The 19,763-nt window shown below is 41.8% G+C and overlaps 1 protein-coding gene across 5 annotated transcripts in view; it reads left to right on the top strand.

The window, feature by feature from the left end:
- Nucleotides 1–19,763, top strand: part of LOC137652159 (uncharacterized) — a 130,606-nt gene that overhangs the window by 24,919 nt on the left and 85,924 nt on the right. The gene's annotated exons all lie outside the window — the stretch shown is intronic.

The following is a 19,763-nucleotide window of genomic DNA, read 5'->3' as shown; positions in this document are numbered from 1 at the left end:
TTACCTACTTACCTAATCCGGGGACGTCATCAACTAATCTAACCTACAGGCCGTGTCCTTACCTACTTACCTAACCCGGGGGCTGACGCCCCCCTGCGACCCCCTTACACTGCCGTATTCTAAGTTAGACATAATAATACATACATCCCCTTCATTCTGCCGTGGCTTCCTATGGTTGTAATTAAGTATCGTTTTGTTGCTCCTCTGTACTAGCAAGCGATACGTGTTGCGCTAAACGCGTTAGGTGAGTGGGCGAATATTTTGGCAGATATAAAATTTGTGACTCAACTTTTCTACCCAAACCTATTAATGTTCTTAACTTGGAAATCATAATCAGATCTCATGGATTGGCATACACTCTTTACCTATACAGTATACGTATAGCGTTAGCTTTTAGAGAGATGATCATACGAACTTCTTACCCATGGGAACACTTCCAGTAAACCCCTCAAGGAATTAATCAAACTTTCTGGAACTGAACAGTTTAGATGTGATTATTATTATTATTATTATTATTATTACTAGCTAAGCTAGCCTATCTAGTTGTAAAAGCAGGATGCTATAAGCCCAGGGGCTCCAACAGGGAAAATAGCCCAGTGAGGAAAGGAAATGAGGAAAAATGAAATATTTTAAGAACAGCTACAACACCAAAATAAATTTTTAAATATTTAACTTAGCCGGTGAATATATAATAGCCGCTACTCAGCGGCTCGACAGAAAACATACTCAAAAAACTCGCGAGCGATCGCTATGAAGGTTGCGGGTGTGCCCACCAGCGCCAACTACCGGCCAGATACCACTCTTGCATGTAAACAAACCCTTCAATTCTTCTCTGTCGACGTTGACGACAAAACGTATCAATACTCGCTGTAGAACCTGGAGTTTTCTCAACATATTTGGTGAAGTACTTCATTTTGGTTTGAGCTTTCGCAGTGCAGGTGTTTTATCTTCATCTTAAATCTTGAACTCGTTTTTGGATAGATTTAATTTTTGATGACAAGATAGAGAGTATGGACTTTCTTTGACTTTTAAATGGTCGACCCTTCCCTTAGACGGAAGTGTGTTTTAGGCTTTTAGCAATTATCTTATCACGTTGTAAATTAATTATAGATTTTCCTCTATATATTTTATATCTCAACCGCCTTTATTAGGCCTCTTCGATTAGCTTTCCATTTATAATAAACATCAAAATAAATTTTAATGATTTGTTTATATGCGACCTTTCCTGAGAGTAGGCGGTCCTAACTTGGAAACCGAAGTTAAACAACGTTGAGCCCTTTTCAATCGTAAATAACTTTTACAGAGCTAATGATTTAAAACTTATTAAATGAAATTTTTTTAGTAAATATTTTATGAATGTTTTTTTCTTTGAATAGTCTTCGTACTGTTTCAAAGTTGAACTAACGTTTAGTTTATTTATGCTACGCAGTTTGCGCTCTATCGTTACGATAGAGAGAGAGAGTATCACGGTTTCACTTTGCAGAAAGAGTAAATCGATTCTGACGTTTTGTTCATTTTTCTTTCAAAGCTTAAATGTTTTAAATACTATTTTAAAGGAACTTTTTAATTGAAAAACCTTTCAGTTTTTTCCTTTGGTCAAATAACCTGTTTATTGACGAAAGGTAAGTGGGCTCTTCTCTTCGGGCGAAATCAAGAGAGAGAGAGAGAGAGAGATAGAGACGGGGGGAGAGAGAGGAGAGAGAACGTTCCGATCTTTATTCTCGTCCCAAGCGAGTAACGTTGTTCTCGAGTCAGCTTTTTACTCTCGTCCCTAGTCTCTGTACGGGGAGAAAGGATAAAACGTTTTTAGTTTTTATTCTCGTCCCAAGGCACTGTACGGTGAGAGATTGAAAACGTAGTTTTGAATGAACTAGTGTTTAGTCTCCTTCCCAGCCACTGATCTTTTTATCTTAAAATATGTTTTAATGTGCTTACATTATACGTCTGATTTCGCAATTATAACTTTTTGATGAGGGTAGAATTGTGTGCTTCAGGTAGAAATCAGTTTTATTCATACCTAATGTGAATTGTTAACAAATTCGATTTCAGTGAAATAAGTGCAAAACAGAAAATCGTAGTGATAAAGTGATATTGCGCAAAGTGTTATCAGTGTTGCGACCGAGGGTTCGTCTGTTCGTGCCTGTCGTTCGCCTAGTCCGGGACCTCTTGCAAGCTCCCAAGCCCAGGGGACAAGTAATGTCGTACGACTTATGGGTTCGAGAGGCCTTGATCAGCGAACAGACGTTCCCTCTATGGTATCAGGCGTATCTCACCAAGATCGCCCCTACCATTAGACGGGAGAGACGATTTTCTCCTCGTCATCCGAAGGCTTTTCGCATAAGAAACCGTGGAACAAGGTTTCGAGGCCCTTTAAGCGAAAGTCAGTCCTTTCAGGACAGGTCCAGCGTCCTGGTTTTAACTATTAGGACAGCTCTGACACTATGCAGTCATCGGAAGACTGCTCGCCGCCTAAACAAAAACGTAACACAGGCTCCGAGAGTCTTTTTGTAGGCAAGGTTTTGCAGTCACAGACGTTACCCTCGTCTCTTACCGCAACCATTCCCGTTGATCCTAAATGGGTTGTACGGCAAGACATGCAGAATAAGCTTGCCTCCCTTATGGAAGACTATTCTGCCGATAAGTCCGTTGAGCCTAGCCGTTTATCTCATCGAGATCCTGGCTTTCAGCCACCCTAACGTTCCTTTGTGCGTCCTGTTGACGTTGACGTATTTAAGCCATGTCAGTCAGGTTGTTTAGAACCACACTCGATGCGGTCTCGTGTGGATTTTCAGCCACATTTGGACGTTAGGCCACTTGCTGATGCTCCTGTTGACGTTCAGGACGTTTGCTAACAATCGGAGTTGACTTGTTTTGACGCTGAGCGTCAACCTCCGCATTCTAGAGTTGTTTTGACTGCTCAGTCTAGGCGGTCAAAGCAGTCTCGAGTGGACGCTGTGCGTCCTCACGCACCTGTTGTTGTTGACAGTTCACAGACTGTCAAGCAGTTACATGACGTTGCGTCCTGGTCTCTCGCACCTGTTGTTGTTGACAGTTCACAGACTGTCAAGCAGTTACATGACGTTGCGTCCTGGTCCGCTACTAAAGCACCTATGCGTGTGGACTCTGCTTGTAAAGCATTGCCACCACGGGAGGTCTCTCCCTTGCTTGAGACTCAGCTATTATCGGACAAGGTTCCTTCAGATGAGGAAGTTGCTGTTCCCCCTCCTACTGATATTCCCTTGAGGACTCTGTCAGACGGAGAGGAGCCTAAAGCTGCTTAGCCCTCTATGGACTTTAAATAAATCATGCTGAGTTTTAAGGATCTTTGTCCGGATCTTTTTGTAACTGCTGCTCCTCGTTCGCCTTAACGTCAGAGCTTACACTAGGCCTAGCTATTTCGAAGCTGTTGTTTTATAAGCTAGTGCTCTCTCGCTCTCCTAGAGAGCTTTATGTTTACTAGGCGACTGGTTTATCACCAGGAGGAGTTTGGGGGATACAGCCTTTGCTTTCCCTTCTTTTAAACTGGCTTATAGAGCGAGACTCTGATATGACATGAGAGAAGTTCTCGGCTTGGGAGTTCCTGCCTCTGCCCAGATAGACTTCTCAAACCTCATAGACTCTCCCTGGCGCCTGGCCATGAGACGCTCCAAGATTTTACAGGTCAACTTCACAGCTGTTTTCGAGCCTTTGAAGTTTTGCTGTACAATTATGTCATGCATAAACAAGGCTTTCAGGGATGGCTCCAATGATCTGACAGCCACGTTCTCTGCAGGAACAAGTCCCTCAGGGATGGCTCCATGATTTGGCAGCCATGTTCACTGCAGGAGTACGTAAGAGGCAAGTGCGCTCAATGTGTTCATTGTCAAGACAAACTTCACAATGAAGTCTACCAGGCTGTCTTGACAGCATTTATGGAAGGCGACTGGATGGTCTCTCTCGACCTTCAGGAGGCATACTTCCACATTCCTATACACCCGGATTCCCAACCGTTTCTGAGGTTTGTTTACAGGAATGTGGGGTACCAGTTTCGAGCCCTGTGCTTTGGCCTCAGTCCTGCGCCTTCTCGTGTTTACGAGGCTCATGAGGAATGTGGCAAAATCCCTCCATCTTTCGGGGATCCGAGCCTCCATGTACTTGGACGACTGGCTTCTCAGAGCATCGTCCAGCCTTCGCTGTCTGCAGGATCTACATTGGACGTTGGGTCTGGCCAGGGAGTTGGGACTTGTGGTCAACCTAAAAGTCCCAACTGATCCCATCCCAGATTATTCTATTTTTGGAGATGGAGATTCGCAGTCAAGCCCTGCTCGAAGTCCAACTAATGCTGAAAAGAAAACGTTTATTCAGTCAGGAGTTGGAACAGTCTCGTAGGGACTCTCTCATCCCTGGAGCAGTTTGTCTCACTAAGGAGACTACCCCTTCTGCCTCTCCGGTTCCATCTAGCCTCTCACTGGAACTAGGACAAGACATTAGAGACGGTATCATTCCCAGTCTCCGAGCCAATAAAGGCATGCCTGAAATGGTGGGACAGCAATATCAGTCTGAGAGAGGGACTATCCCTAGCAGTCAAGAACCCAAACCACGTGTTGTCCTCAGACGCGTCGGGTTTGGGTTGGGGTGCGACCCTGGACGGTCGGGAATGCTCGGGTCTGTGGACCTCAAGTCAAAAGAGCATGCGCATCAACGGCAAGGAGCTATTAGCAGTCCACTTGGCCTTGATGATATTAGAAAGCGTCTTCGAAACTAAGTGGTAGAGGTAAACTCAGACAACACCACAACTTTGGCGTACATCTCCAAGCAAGGAGGCACACGCTGCTCGAGATCGCAAGGGACCTTCTCTTATGGTCTAGAATTCGAGGCATCTCCCTGTTGACGAGATTCTTCCAGGGGTACTTGAACGTCTTGGCAGACTGTCTCAGTCGGAGGGGTCAGGTGATACCCACGGAATGGACCCTCCACAAGGACGTGGGCAAGAGTCTTTGGGCTACTTGGGGTCAACCCATCATAGACCTCTTTGCCTCCTCGTTGACCAAAAGGTTACCAATCTTTTGCTCTCCAGTCCTAGATACAGAAGCAATCTACATAGATGCGTTTCTACTGGATTGGTCTTTTATGGACTTATATGCATTCCCACCATTCAAGATAGTCAACAAGGTACTGCAGAAGTTCGCCTCTCACAGAGGGACAAGGTTGACGTTGGTTGCTACCCTCTGGCCCGCGAGAGAGTGGTTCACCGAGGTACTTCAATGGCTGGTAGACTTTCCAAGAAGTCTTCCTCTAAGGGTAGATCTGTTACGTCAGCCCCACGTAAAGAATGTCCATCAAAGCCTCCCCGCTCTTCGTCTGACTGCCTTCAGACTATCGAAAGACTCTCAAGAGCTCGAGGCTTTTCGAAGGAGGCAGCCAGTGCGATTGCAAGAGCTAGGAGAGCTTCTACCATTAGAGTATACCAGTCGAAGTGGGAAGTCTTTAGAGACTGGTGCAAGTCAGCATCTGTGTCCTCGTCCAGTACCTCTGTAGCCCAAATCGCAGATTTTCTTTTACATCTGAGAAAGGTTCGCTCCCTTTCAGCTCCCACGATTAAGGGCTACAGGAGCATGTTGGCTTCGGTCTTTCGACATAGAGGCTTAGATCTTTCCAACAATAAAGATCTCCAAGATCTCCTTAAGTCTTTCGAGACCTCTAAGGAACGTCGTTTGGCAACTCCTGGATGGAACTTAGACGTGGTCCTAAGGTTCCTCATGTCAGACAGGTTTGAGCCATTACATTCAGCCTCCCTGAAGGATCTCACCCTCAAGACACTTTTCCTAGTGTGCTTGGCTTCAGCTAAAAGGGTCAGTGAACTTCATGCCTTCAGTAAGAACATCGGCTTTTCTACAGAAAAAAGCCACTTGTTCACTTCAACTTGGTTTCCTGGCCAAAAATGAACTGCCTTCTCGTCCTTGGCCTAAATCTTTTGATATTCCTTGCTTATCAGAGATCGTAGGCAACGAACTGGAAAGAGTATTATGTCCTGTTAGAGCTCTTAAGTTCTATTTAGCTCGTACTAAGTCATTACGAGGTAAATCTGAGGCATTATGGTGCTCAGTTAAGAAACCTTCATTGCCTATGTCAAAGAATGCTTTGTCATATTTTATCAGATTTTTTTAATACGAGAAGCTCATTCTCACTTGAATGAGAAAGACCGATGTTTGCTTAAGGTTAAGATGCACGAAGTTAGAGATATGAGGTAGTAGGTTGGCCAAGGCACCAGCCGCCCGTTGAAATACTACCGCCAGAGAGTTATGGGGTCCTTTGACTGGCCAGACAGTACTACGTTGGATCCTTCTCTTTGGTTACGGTTCTTTCTCTTTGCCTACACATACGCCGAATAGTCTGGCCTATTCTTAACAGATTCTCCTCTGTCCTCACACACCTGACAACACTGAGGTTACTAAACAATTCTTCTTCGCTCAAGGGGTTAACTACTGCACTGTATTTGTTCTGTGGCTACTTTCCTCTTAGTAAGGGTAGAAGAGACTCTTTAGCTATGGTAAGCAGCTCTTCTAGGAGAAGGACACTCCAAAATCAAACCATTGTTCTCTAGTCTTGGGTAGTGCCATAGCCTCTGTACCATGGTCTTCCACTGTCTTGGGTTAGAGTTCTCTTGCTTGAGGGTACAATCAGGCACACTCTTCTATTTAATTTCTCTTCCTCTTGTTTTGTTAAAGTTTTCATAGTTTATATAGGAAATATTTATTTTAATGTTACTCTTCTTAAAATATTTTATTTTTCCTTCTTTCCTTTCCTTACTGGGCTATTTTCCCTGTTGGGGCCCCTGGGCTTATAGCATTTTGCTTTTCCAGCTAGGGTTGTAGCTTAGCAAATAATAATAATAATAATAATAATAATATAGCAACCTCCGTGGCCTTCAAGCAAAATAAATCTCTGCAAAGTATTATGAACGCGACTTTTTGGAGAAGCAAGTCAGTGTTCGCGTCATTTTACTTAAAAGATGTCCAGACTCTTTACGAGGACTGCTACACACTGGGTCCATTCGTTGCAGCGAGTGCAGTAGTGGGTGAGGGTTCTACCACTGCATTACCCTAATTCCAATACCCTTTTTAATCTGTCTCTTGAAATGTTTTTAATATTGTTTTTTGGGTTGTACGGAAGGCTAAGAAGCCTTTCGCATCCTGGTTGATTTGGCGGGTAGTCAAAGTCATTTCTTGAGAGCGCCCAGATTAGGGGTTTGATGAGGTCCTGTTGTATGGGTTGCAGCCCTTGATACTTCAGCTCCTGGGAGTCTTTCAGCATCCTAAGAGGATCGCTGGGCTCCGTGAGGAAGACAGACTTACAAGGCAGAGTAATCGTCTAAGTCAGCTTCCTAACCAGGTACCTATATATTTTGGTTTTGTTATATTGATAACTGTCAAAAAAACTCTTAGCTTATACGCTGTAAACTTAATTAACTCTGGTCTCTACCCACCGCCTTGGGTGTGAATCAGCTATTATATATTCACCGGCTAAGTTAAATATTTAAAAATGATATTTTGATTATAAAATAAATTTTTGAATATACTTACCCGGTGAATATATAAATTAAAGGCCCTCCCTTCCTCCCAATAGAGACGCAGCGGGACGAGAAGAATTGAAGGGTTTGTTTACATGCAAGAGTGGTATCTGGCCGGTAGTTGGCGCTGATGGGCACACCCGCAACCTTCATAGCGATCGCTCACGAGTTTTTTGAGTATGTTTTCTGTCGAGCCGCTGAGTAGCAGCTATTATATATTCACCGGGTAAGTATATTCAAAAATTTATTTTATAATCAAAATATCATATTTCCTATACAAATTATAAAAACTTTAACAATACAAGAGGGAGAGATATAAGATAGAATACTGTGCCTGAGTGTACATGAAATTATTATGTGCAATACATATAACTTTTGATAGCAATTTTATAATTTATTAATTAGGTTAAACTTTTAGAATCAGGAGTGTTTGATCATATTGGTACATTAGGAAATTCAGATTCTGATTAAGGTAAATGTAATGGACCTAACTCAAGGACATGAATAGTTTATACAGTTTTCTTAGTGAATTAGGGCTTTAGGTTAGGCTAAGTTGTTGCTTAATGGTATAGCTTGATTTTACACTGATATAAAATTCAGTTTTAGCCTGATTGACATGATTCGGTCGCAGGTTAATCATATTGACAATTTATGTCTCCAGGAGCACCCAAACCCCTGTTTCCTCAGGGTTCCCTCCTTACTTGATAAGTATAAGGTTAGGGAACTTTGTTTTGGGTCCATAGCTGTGATGAAATTATTTATAACAAGCTCATAATAATTCAAAGGGTCAAACCAGTCATCGAGGAGCCTTGCAAAGGCCTGAGCAGTCCAGGGAGAGCAAAGGCCTTCAAGTCAGGTTTGGGCTTATCATCCTATGTTAAGTGAGGAAAGATTGGCATATGGGGCATCCTCTTTTCCACTCCTCATGTCTCAATTCAGATATTCCAGTTTCCCACTGTGGTCCAATCATTATTGTTTGTCTTGTAAGGGGATCTTTTTCTTTAAGCTTTCTGGTTTCAGACAGAAAGAAAGGTCAGATTCATTCGAAGCGTACACAGAAACTTAGAATTTTCACCTCGGAAATACATAGAAATACAGTTCTGTATTGGGCAAAATTCATAATTTATCCAAGCTTCATTAATTATGATTATCGGGCATAAAATTCCTTAGGATGAATTAGGCTTGCTGATAGAACACAGTTACAGAACTGCAGGATTAGTTATAGCATGGGTTGTATGCTATTGTGTATCCAAGCAATGCTAGACGGTATCCTAAAATAAGGCTAGAAGAAATACTTCATGATGTCAGTGGTGCTCTTGCCCATTTTCTCAGTTTTATCTGTACTTTGCATTTCAGTGGTTGACATACGAAGTTTAATGAAAATATCCCCTAGTCAAATTTTTGGCTCTGTATGATATTTCAACTCACTGTCTTCAACATCCCAACCTAATTTATGGCAGACATACCATGTTGCAATTTGAGTTATTTTAGGAGTTTACTTATGAATAATGACACAGTCAACTATTCAAGATGCATTTTAAATAAAGTGTGGCTATATGCAATGGAAGATAAAATATTATTGGAAGGAGAATGGATTAATGAGGTAAAATCATTTAAATTTTTAAATATTTAACTTAGCCGGTGAATATATAATAGCTGCTACTCAGCGGCTCGACAGAAAACATACTCAAAAAACTCGCGAGCGATCGCTATGAAGGTTGCGGGTGTGCCCACCAGCGCCAACTACCGGCCAGATACCACTCTTGCATGTAAACAAACCCTTCAATTCTTCTCTGTCGACGTTGACGACAAGACGTATCAATACTCGCTGTAGAACCTGGAGTTTTCTCAACATATTTGGTGAAGTACTTCATTTTGGTTTGAGCTTTCGCAGTGCAGGTGTTTTATCTTCATCTTAAATCTTGAACTCGTTTTTGGATAGATTTAATTTTTGATGACAAGAGAGAGAGTATGGTCTTTCTTTGACTTTTAAATGGCCGACCCTTCCCTTAGACAGAAGTGTGTTTTAGGCTTTTAGCAATCATCTTATCACGTTATAAATTAATTATAGATTTTCCTCTATATATTTTATATCTCAACCGCCTTTATTAGGCCTCTTCGATTAGCTTTCCATTTATAATAAACATCAAAATAAATTTTAATGATTTGTTTATATGCGACCTTTCCTGAGAGTAGGCGGTCCTAACTTGGAAACCGAAGTTAAACAACGTTGAGCCCTTTTCAATCGTAAATAACTTTTACAGAGCTAATGATTTAAAACTTATTAAATGAAATTTTTTTAGTAAATATTTTATGAAAGTTTTTTTCTTTGATTAGTCTTCGTACTGTTTCAAAGATGAACTAACGTTTAGTTTATTTATGCTACGCAGTTTGCGCTCTATCGTTACGATAGAGAGAGAGAGTATCACGGTTTCACTTTGCAGAAAGAGTAAATCGTTTCTGACGTTTTGTTCATTTTTTCTTTCAAAGCTTAAATGTTTTAAATACTATTTTAAAGGAACTTTTTAATTGAAAAACCTTTCAGTTTTTTCTTTTGGTCAAATAACCTGTTTATTGACAAAAGGTAAGTGGGCTCTTCTCTTCGGGCGAAATCAAGAGAGAGAGAGAGAGGGAGATAGAGACGGAGAGAGAGAGAGGAAAGAGAACGTTCCGATCTTTATTCTCGTCCCAAGCGAGTAACGTTGTTCTCGAGTCAGCTTTTTACTCTCGTCCCTAGTCTCTGTACGGGGAGAAAGGATAAAACGTTTTTAGTTTTAAATATTTAACTTAGCCGGTGAATATATAATAGCTGCTACTCAGCGGCTCGACAGAAAACATACTCAAAAATCTCGCGAGCGATCGCTATGAAGGTTGCGGGTGTGCCCACCAGCGCCAACTACCGGCCAGATACCACTCTTGCATGTAAACAAACCCTTCAATTCTTCTCTGTCGACGTTGACGACAAGACGTATCAATACTCGCTGTAGAACCTGGAGTTTTCTCAACATATTTGGTGAAGTACTTCATTTTGGTTTGAGCTTTCGCAGTGCAGGGGTTTTATCTTCATCTTAAATCTTGAACTCGTTTTTGGATAGATTTAATTTTTGATGACAAGAGAGAGAGTATGGTCTTTCTTTGACTTTTAAATGGCCAACCCTTCCCTTAGACGGAAGTGTGTTTTAGGCTTTTAGCAATTATCTTATCACGTTGTAAATTAATTATAGATTTTCCTCTATATATTTTATATCTCAACCACCTTTATTAGGCCTCTTCGATTAGCTTTCCATTTATAATAAACATCAAAATAAATTTTAATGATTTGTTTATATGCGACCTTTCCTGAGAGTAGGCGGTCCTAACTTGGAAACCGAAGTTAAACAACGTTGAGCCCTTTTCAATCGTAAATAACTTTTACAGAGCTAATGATTAAAACTTATTAAATGAAATTTTTTTAGTAAATATTTTATGAAAGTTTTTTTCTTTGAATAGTCTTCGTACTGTTTCAAAGATGAACTAACGTTTAGTTTATTTATGCTACGCAGTTTGCGCTCTATCGTTACGATAGAGAGAGAGAGTATCACGGTTTCACTTTGCAGAAAGAGTAAATCAATTCTGACGTTTTGTTCATTTTTCTTTCAAAGCTTAAATGTTTTAAATACTATTTTAAAGGAACTTTTTAATTGAAAAACCTTTCAGTTTTTTCCTTTGGTCAAATAACCTGTTTATTGACGAAAGGTAAGTGGGCTCTTCTCTTCGGGCGAAATCAAGAGAGAGAGAGAGAGAGAGAGAGAGAGAGAGAGATAGAGACGGGGGGAGAGAGAGGAGAGAGAACGTTCCGATCTTTATTCTCGTCGCAAGCGAGTAACATTGTTCTCGAGTCAGCTTTTTACTCTCGTCCCTAGTCTCTGTAAGGGGAGAAAGGATAAAACGTTTTTAGTTTTTATTCTCGTCCCAAGGCACTGTACGGTGAGAGATTGAAAACGTAGTTTTGAATGAACTAGTGTTTAGTCTCCTTCCCAGCCACTGATCTTTCTATCTTAAAATATGTTTTAATGTGCTTACATTATACGTCTTATTTCGCAATTATAACCTTTTGATGAGGGTAGAATTGCATGCTTCAGGTAGAAATCAGTTTTATTCATACCTAATGTGAATTGATAAAAAATTCGATTTCAGTGAAATAAGTGCAAAACAGAAAATCGTAGTGATAAAGTGATATTGCGCAAAGTTTTATCAGTGTTGCGACCGAGGGTTCGTCTGTTCGTGCCTGTCGTTCGCCTAGTCCGGGACCTCTTGCAAGCTCCCAAGCCCAGGGGAGAAGTAATGTCGTACGATTTATGGGTTCGAGAGGCCTTGATCAGCGAACAGACGTTCCCTCTATGGTATCAGGCGTATCTCACCAAGATCGCCCCTACCATTAGACGAGAGAGACGATTTTCTCCTCGTCATCCGAAGGCTTTTCGCATAAGAAACCGTGGAACAAGGTTTCGAGGCCCTTTAAGCGAAAGTCAGTCCTTTCAGGACAGGTCCAGCGTCCTGGTTTTAACTATTAGGACAACTCTGACACTATGCAGTCATCGGAAGACTGCTCGCCGCCTAAACAAAAACGTAACACAGGCTCCGAGAGTCTTTTTGTAGGCAAGGTTTTGCAGTCACAGACGTTACCCTCGTCTCTTACCGCAACCATTTCCGTTGTTCCTAAATTAGTTGTACGGCAAGACATGCAGAATAAGCTTGCCTCTCTTATGGAAGACTATTCTGCCGATAAGGTTCACGTTGATCCTAGCCGTTTATCTCATGGAGATCCTGGCCTTCAGCCGCCCAAACGAACCTTTGTGCGTCCTGTTGACGTTGGCGTAGCTAAGTCACGTCAGTCACGATATGTAGAGCCTCACTCGATGCGGTCACGTGTTGGCTTTCAGCCGCATTTGGACGTTAGGCTGCTTCCTAATGCTCCTGTTGACGTTCAGGACGTTCGCTAACCAGCGGAGTTGACTTGTTTTGACGCTGAGCGTCAACTACCGCAGTCTAGAGTTGTTTTGACTGCTCAGACTAGGCAGTCAAAACAGTCTCGAGTGGACGCCCAGCGTCCTACCACACCTGTTGTTGTTGACAGTTCACAGACTGTTAAGCAGTTACATGACGTTGCGTCCTGGTCCGCTACAAATGCACCAGTGCGTGTGGACTCTGCTTGTCAAGCTTTGCCACCACGGCAGGTCTCTCCCTTGCTTGAGACTCGGCTATTGTCGGACAAGATTCCTTCAGATGAGGAAGTTGCTGTTCCCCCTCCTACTGATATTCCCTTGAGGACTCTGTCAGACGGAGAGGAGCCTAAAGCTGCTTAGCTCTCTATGGACTTTAAATAAATCATACTGATTTTTAAGGATCTTTGTCCGGATCTTTTTGTAACTGCTGCTCCTCGTTCGCCTAAACGTCAGAGTTTACACTAGGCCTAGCTACTTCGAAGCCGTTGTTTTTATAAGCTAGTGCTCTCTAGCTCTTCTAAGAGAGCTTTACGTTTGCTAGGCGACTGGTTTATCACCAAGAGGAGTTTGGGGGAGACAGCCTTTGCTTTCCCTACTTTTAAGCTGGCTTATAGAGCGAGAGTCTGATATGACACTCATAGACTCTCCCTGGCACCTGGCCATGAGACGCTCCTAGATTTTATGGTCGACTTCAGAGCCAGACCATCTCCTGTTAGGAGTCTTTTTTCGAGCGTTTGAAGTTTTGCTGTACAATTATGTCATGCATAAACAAAGCTTTCTGGGATGGCTCCAATGATCTGACAGCCACGTTCTCTGCAGGAACAAGTTCCTCAGGGATGGCTCCAATGATCTGGCAGCCATGTTCACTGCAGGAGTACGTAAGAGGCAAGTGCGCTCAATGTGTTCATTGTCAAGACAAACTTCACGATGAAGTCTTCCAGGCTGTCTTGACAGCATTAATGGAAGGCGGCTGGATGGTCTCTCTCGACCTTCAGGAGGCATACTTCCACATTCCTATACACCCGGATTCCCAATCGTTTCTGAGGTTTGTTTACAGGAATGTGGGGTACCAGTTTCGAGCCCTGTGCTTTGGCCTCAGTCCTGCTCCTCTCGTGTTTACAAGGCTCATGAGGAATGTGGCAAAATCCCTCCATCTATCGGGGATCCGAGCCTCCCTGTACTTGGACGACTGACTTCTCAGAGCATCGTCCAGTCTTCGCTGTCTGCAGGATCTACATTGGACGTTGAGTCTGGCCAGGGAGTTGGGACTTTTGGTCAACCTAAAAGTCCCTACTGATCCCATCCCAGATTATTCTATATTTGGGGATGGAGATTCGCAGTCCAGTTTTTTTTTCGGGCTTGTCCATCTGCCACCGATTAGAACAAGCCCTGCTCGAAGTCCAACTAATGCTGAAAAGATAACGTTTGTTCAGTCAAGAGTTGGAACAGTCTCGTAGGGACTCTCTCATCCCTGGAGCAGTTTGTCTCACTAGGGAGACTACACCTTCTGCCTCTCCGGTTCCATCTAGCCTCTCACTAGAACTAGGACAAGACGTTAGAGACGGTATCATTCCCAGTCTCCGAACCAGTGAAGGCATGCCCTAAATGGTGGGACAGCAATATCAGTCTGAGAGAGGGACTATCCCTAGCAGTCAAGAACCCAAACCACGCGTTGTTCTCCGACGCGTTGGTTTTGGGTTGGGGTTGCGACCCTGGACGGTCGGGAATGCTCGGGTCTGTGGACCTCAAGTCAGAAGAGCATGCACATCAATGGTAAGGAGCTATTAGCAGTACACTTGGCCTTGATGATATTCGAAAGCTTCTTCGAAACTAAGTGGTAGAGGTCAACTCAGACAACACCACAACTTTGGCGTACATCTCCAAGCAAGGAGGCACACACTCCTTCACGCTGCTCGAGATCGCAAGGGACCTTCTCTTATGGTCAAGAATTCGAGGCATCTCCCTGTTGACGAGATTCATCCAGGGGGACTTGAACGTCTTGGCAGACTGTCTCAGTCGGAGGGGTCAGGTGATACCCATGGAATGGATCCTCCACAAGGACGTGGGCAAGAGTCTTTGGGCTACTTGGGGTCAACCCACCATAGACCTCTTTGCCTCCTCGTTGACCAAAAGGTTACCAATCTATTGCTCTCCAGTCCTAGATACAGAAGCAATCTACATAGACGCGTTTCTACTGGATTGGTCTTTTCTAGACTTATATGCATTCCCACCATTCAAGATAGTCAACAAGGTACTGCAGAAGTTCGCCTCTCACGAAGGGACAAGGTTGACGTTGGTTGCTACCCTCTGGCCCGCGAGAGAGTGGTTCACCGAGGTACTTCAATGGCTGGTAGACTTTCCAAGAAGTCTTCCTCTAAGGGTAGATCTGTTACGTCAGCCCCACGTAAAGAATGTCCATCAAAGCCTCCCCGCTCTTCGTCTGACTTCCTTCAGACTATCGAAAGACTCTCAAGAGCTCGAGGCTTTTCGAAGGACGCAGCTAGTGCGATTGCAAGAGCTAGGAGAGCTTCTACCATTAGAGTATACCAGTCGAAGTGGGAAGTCTTTCGAGACTGGTGCAAGTCAGCATCTGTGTCCTCGTCCAGTACCTCTGCAGCCCAAATCGCAGATTTTCTTTTACATCTGAGAAAGGTTCGCTCCCTTTCAGCTCCCACGATTAAGGGCTACAGGAGCATGTTGGCTTCGGTCTTTCGACATAGAGGCTTAGATCTTTCCAACAATAAAGATCTCCAAGATCTCCTTAAGTCTTTCGAGACCTCTAAGGAACGTCGTTTGGCAACTCCTGGATGGAACTTAGACGTGGTCCTAAGGTTCCTCATGTCATACAGGTTTGAGCCATTACATTCAGCCTCCCTGAAGGATCTCACCCTCAAGACACTTTTCCTAGTGTGCTTGGCTTCGGCTAAAAGGGTCAGTGAACTTCATGCCTTCAGTAAGAACATCGGCTTTTCTACAGAAAAAAGCCACTTGTTCACTTCAACTTGGTTTCCTGGCCAAAAATGAACTGCCTTCTCGTCCTTGGCCTAAATCTTTTGATATTCCTTGCTTATCAGAGATCGTTGGCAACGAACTGGAAAGAGTATTATGTCCTGTTAGAGCTCTTAAGTTCTATTTAGCTCGTACTAAGTCATTACGAGGTAAATCTGAGGCATTATGGTGCTCAGTTAAGAAACCTTCATTGCCTATGTCAAAGAATGCTTTGTCATATTTTATCAGATTTTTTTAATACGAGAAGCTCATTCTCACTTGAATGAGAAAGACCGATGTTTGCTTAAGGTTAAGACGCACGAAGTTAGAGATATAGCAACCTCCGTGGCCTTCAAGCAAAATAAATCTCTGCAAAGTATTATGAACGCGACTTTTTGGAGAAGCAAGTCAGTGTTCGCATCATTTTACTTAAAAGATGTCCAGACTCTTTACGAGGACTGCTACACACTGGGTCCATTCGTTGCAGCGAGTGCAGTAGTGGGTGAAGGTTATACCACTACATTACCCTAATTCCAATACCCTTTTTAATCAGTCTCTTGAAATGTTTTTAATATTGTTTTTTGGGTTGTACGGAAGGCTAAGAAGCCTTTCGCATCCTGGTTGATTTGGCGGGTGGTCAAAGTCATTTCTTGAGAGCGCCCAGATTAGGGGTTTGATGAGGTCCTGTTGTATGGGTTGCAGCCCTTGATACTTCAGCTCCTGGGAGTCTTTCAGCATCCTAAGAGGATCGCTGGGCTCCGTGAGGAAGACAGACTTACAAGGCAAAGTAATCGTCTAAGTCAGCTTCCTTACCAGGTACCTATATATTTTGTTTTTTTTTATATTGATAACTGTCAAAAAAACTCTTAGCTTATACGCTGTAAACTTAATTAACTCTTGTCTCTACCCACCGCCTTGGGTGTGAATCAGCTATTATATATTCACCGGCTAAGTTAAATATTTAAAAATGATATTTTAATTATAAAATAAATTTTTGAATATACTTACCCGGTGAATATATAAATTAAAGGCCCTCCCTTCCTCCCCAATAGAGACGCAGCGGGACGAGAAGAATTGAAGGGTTTGTTTACATGCAAGAGTGGTATCTGGCCGGTAGTTGGCGCTGGTGGGCACACCCGCAACCTTCATAGCGATCGCTCGCGAGTTTTTTTAGTATGTTTTCTGTCGAGCCGCTGAGTAGCAGCTATTATATATTCACCGGGTAAGTATATTCAAAAATTTATTTTATAATTAAAATATATTTCCTATACAAATTATAAAAACTTTAACAATACAAGAGGGAGAGATATAAGATAGAATACTGTGCCTGAGTGTACATGAAATTATTATGTGCAATACATATAACTTTTGATAGCAATTTTATAATTTATTAATTAGGTTAAACTTTTAGAATCAGGAGTGTTTGATCATATTGGTACATTAGGAAATTCAGATTCTGATTAAGGTAAATGTAATGGACCTAACTCAAGGACATGAATAGTTTATACAGTTTTCTTAGTGAATTAGGGCTTTAGGTTAGGCTAAGTTGTTGCTTAATGGTATAGCTTGATTTTACACTGATATAAAAATTCAGTTTTAGCCTGATTGACATGATTCGGTCGCAGGTTAATCATATTGACAATTTATGTCTCCAGGAGCACCCAAAACCCCTGTTTCCTCAGGGTTCCCTCCTTACTTGATAAGTATAAGGTTAGGGAACTTTGTTTTGGGTCCATAGCTGTGATGAAATTATTTATAACAAGCTCATAATAATTCAAAGGGTCAAACCAGTCATCGAGGAGCCTTGCAAAGGCCTGAGCAGTCCAGGGAGAGCAAAGGCCTTCAAGTCAGGTTTGGGCTTATCATCCTATGTTAAGTGAGAAAAGATTGGCATATGGGGCATCCTCTTTTCCACTCCTCATGTCTCAATTCAGATATTCCAGTTTCCCACTGTGGTCCAATCATTATTGTTTGTCTTGTAAGGGGATCTTTTTCTTTAAGCTTTCTGGTTTCAGACAGAAAGAAAGGTCAGATTCATTCGAAGCGTACACAGAAACTTAGAATTTTCACCTCGGAAATACATAGAAATACAGTTCTGTATTGGGCAAAATTCATAATTTATCCAAGCTTCATTAATTATGATTATCGGGCATAAAATTCCTTAGGATGAATTAGGCTTGCTGATAGAACACAGTTACAGAACTGCAGGATTAGTTATAGCATGGGTTGTATGCTATTGTGTATCCAAGCAATGCTAGACGGTATCCTAAAATAAGGCTAGAAGAAATACTTCATGATGTCAGTGGTGCTCTTGCCCATTTTCTCAGTTTTATCTGTACTTTGCATTTCAGTGGTTGACATACGAAGTTTAATGAAAATATCCCCTAGTCAAATTTTTGGCTCTGTATGATATTTCAACTCACTGTCTTCAACATCCCAACCTAATTTATGGCAGACATACCATGTTGCAATTTGAGTTATTTTAGGAGTTTACTTATGAATAATGACACAGTCAACTATTCAAGATGCATTCTAAATAAAGTGTGGCTATATGCAATGGAAGATAAAATATTATTGGAAGGAGAATGGATTAATGAGGTAAAATCATTTAAATTTTTAAATATTTAACTTAGCCGGTGAATATATAATAGCTGCTACTCAGCGGCTCGACAGAAAACATACTCAAAAAACTCGCGAGCGATCGCTATGAAGGTTGCGGGTGTGCCCACCAGCGCCAACTACCGGCCAGATACCACTCTTGCATGTAAACAAACCCTTCAATTCTTCTCTGTCGACGTTGACGACAAGACGTATCAATACTCGCTGTAGAACCTGGAGTTTTCTCAACATATTTGGTGAAGTACTTCATTTTGGTTTGAGCTTTCGCAGTGCAGGTGTTTTATCTTTATCTTAAATCTTGAACTCGTTTTTGGATAGATTTAATTTTTGATGACAAGAGAGAGAGTATGGTCTTTCTTTGACTTTTAAATGGCCGACCCTTCCCTTAGACGGAAGTGTGTTTTAGGCTTTTAGCAATCATCTTATCACGTTATAAATTAATTATAGATTTTCCTCTATATATTTTATATCTCAACCGCCTTTATTAGGCCTCTTCGATTAGCTTTCCATTTATAATAAACATCAAAATAAATTTTAATGATTTGTTTATATGCGACCTTTCCTGAGAGTAGGCGGTCCTAACTTGGAAACCGAAGTTAAACAACGTTGAGCCCTTTTCAATCGTAAATAACTTTTACAGAGCTAATGATTTAAAACTTATTAAATTAAATTTTTTTAGTAAATATTTTATGAAAGTTTTTTTCTTTGATTAGTCTTCGTACTGTTTCAAAGATGAACTAACGTTTAGTTTATTTATGCTACGCAGTTTGCGCTCTATCGTTACGATAGAGAGAGAGAGTATCACGGTTTCACTTTGCAGAAAGAGTAAATCGTTTCTGACGTTTTGTTCATTTTTTCTTTCAAAGCTTAAATGTTTTAAATACTATTTTAAAGGAACTTTTTAATTGAAAAACCTTTCAGTTTTTTCCTTTGGTCAAATAACCTGTTTATTGACGAAAGGTAAGTGGGCTCTTCTCTTCGGGCGAAATCAAGAGAGAGAGAGAGAGGGAGATAGAGACGGAGAGAGAGAGAGGAGAGAGAACGTTCCGATCTTTATTCTCGTCCCAAGCAAGTAACGTTGTTCTCGAGTCAGCTTTTTACTCTCGTCCCTAGTCTCTGTACGGGGAGAAAGGATAAAACGTTTTTAGTTTTAAATATTTAACTTAGCCGGTGAATATATGATAGCTGCTACTCAGCGGCTCGACAGAAAACATACTCAAAAAACTCGCGAGCGATCGCTATGAAGGTTGCGGGTGTGCCCACCAGCGCCAACTACCGGCCAGATACCACTCTTGCATGTAAACAAACCCTTCAATTCTTCTCTGTCGACGTTGACGACAAGACGTATCAATACTCGCTGTAGAACCTGGAGTTTTCTCAACATATTTGGTGAAGTACTTCATTTTGGTTTGAGCTTTCGCAGTGCAGGTGTTTTATCTTCATCTTAAATCTTGAACTCGTTTTTGGATAGATTTAATTTTTGATGACAAGAGAGAGAGTATGGTCTTTCTTTGACTTTTAAATGGCCAACCCTTCCCTTAGACGGAAGTGTGTTTTAGGCTTTTAGCAATTATCTTATCACGTTATAAATTAATTATAGATTTTCCTCTATATATTTTATA

Source organism: Palaemon carinicauda, chromosome 13, assembly GCF_036898095.1.
Source record: "Palaemon carinicauda isolate YSFRI2023 chromosome 13, ASM3689809v2, whole genome shotgun sequence".
In the NCBI taxonomy this organism is placed as follows: domain Eukaryota; kingdom Metazoa; phylum Arthropoda; class Malacostraca; order Decapoda; family Palaemonidae; genus Palaemon; species Palaemon carinicauda.
This window is presented reverse-complemented; position numbering and strand designations above follow the sequence as displayed.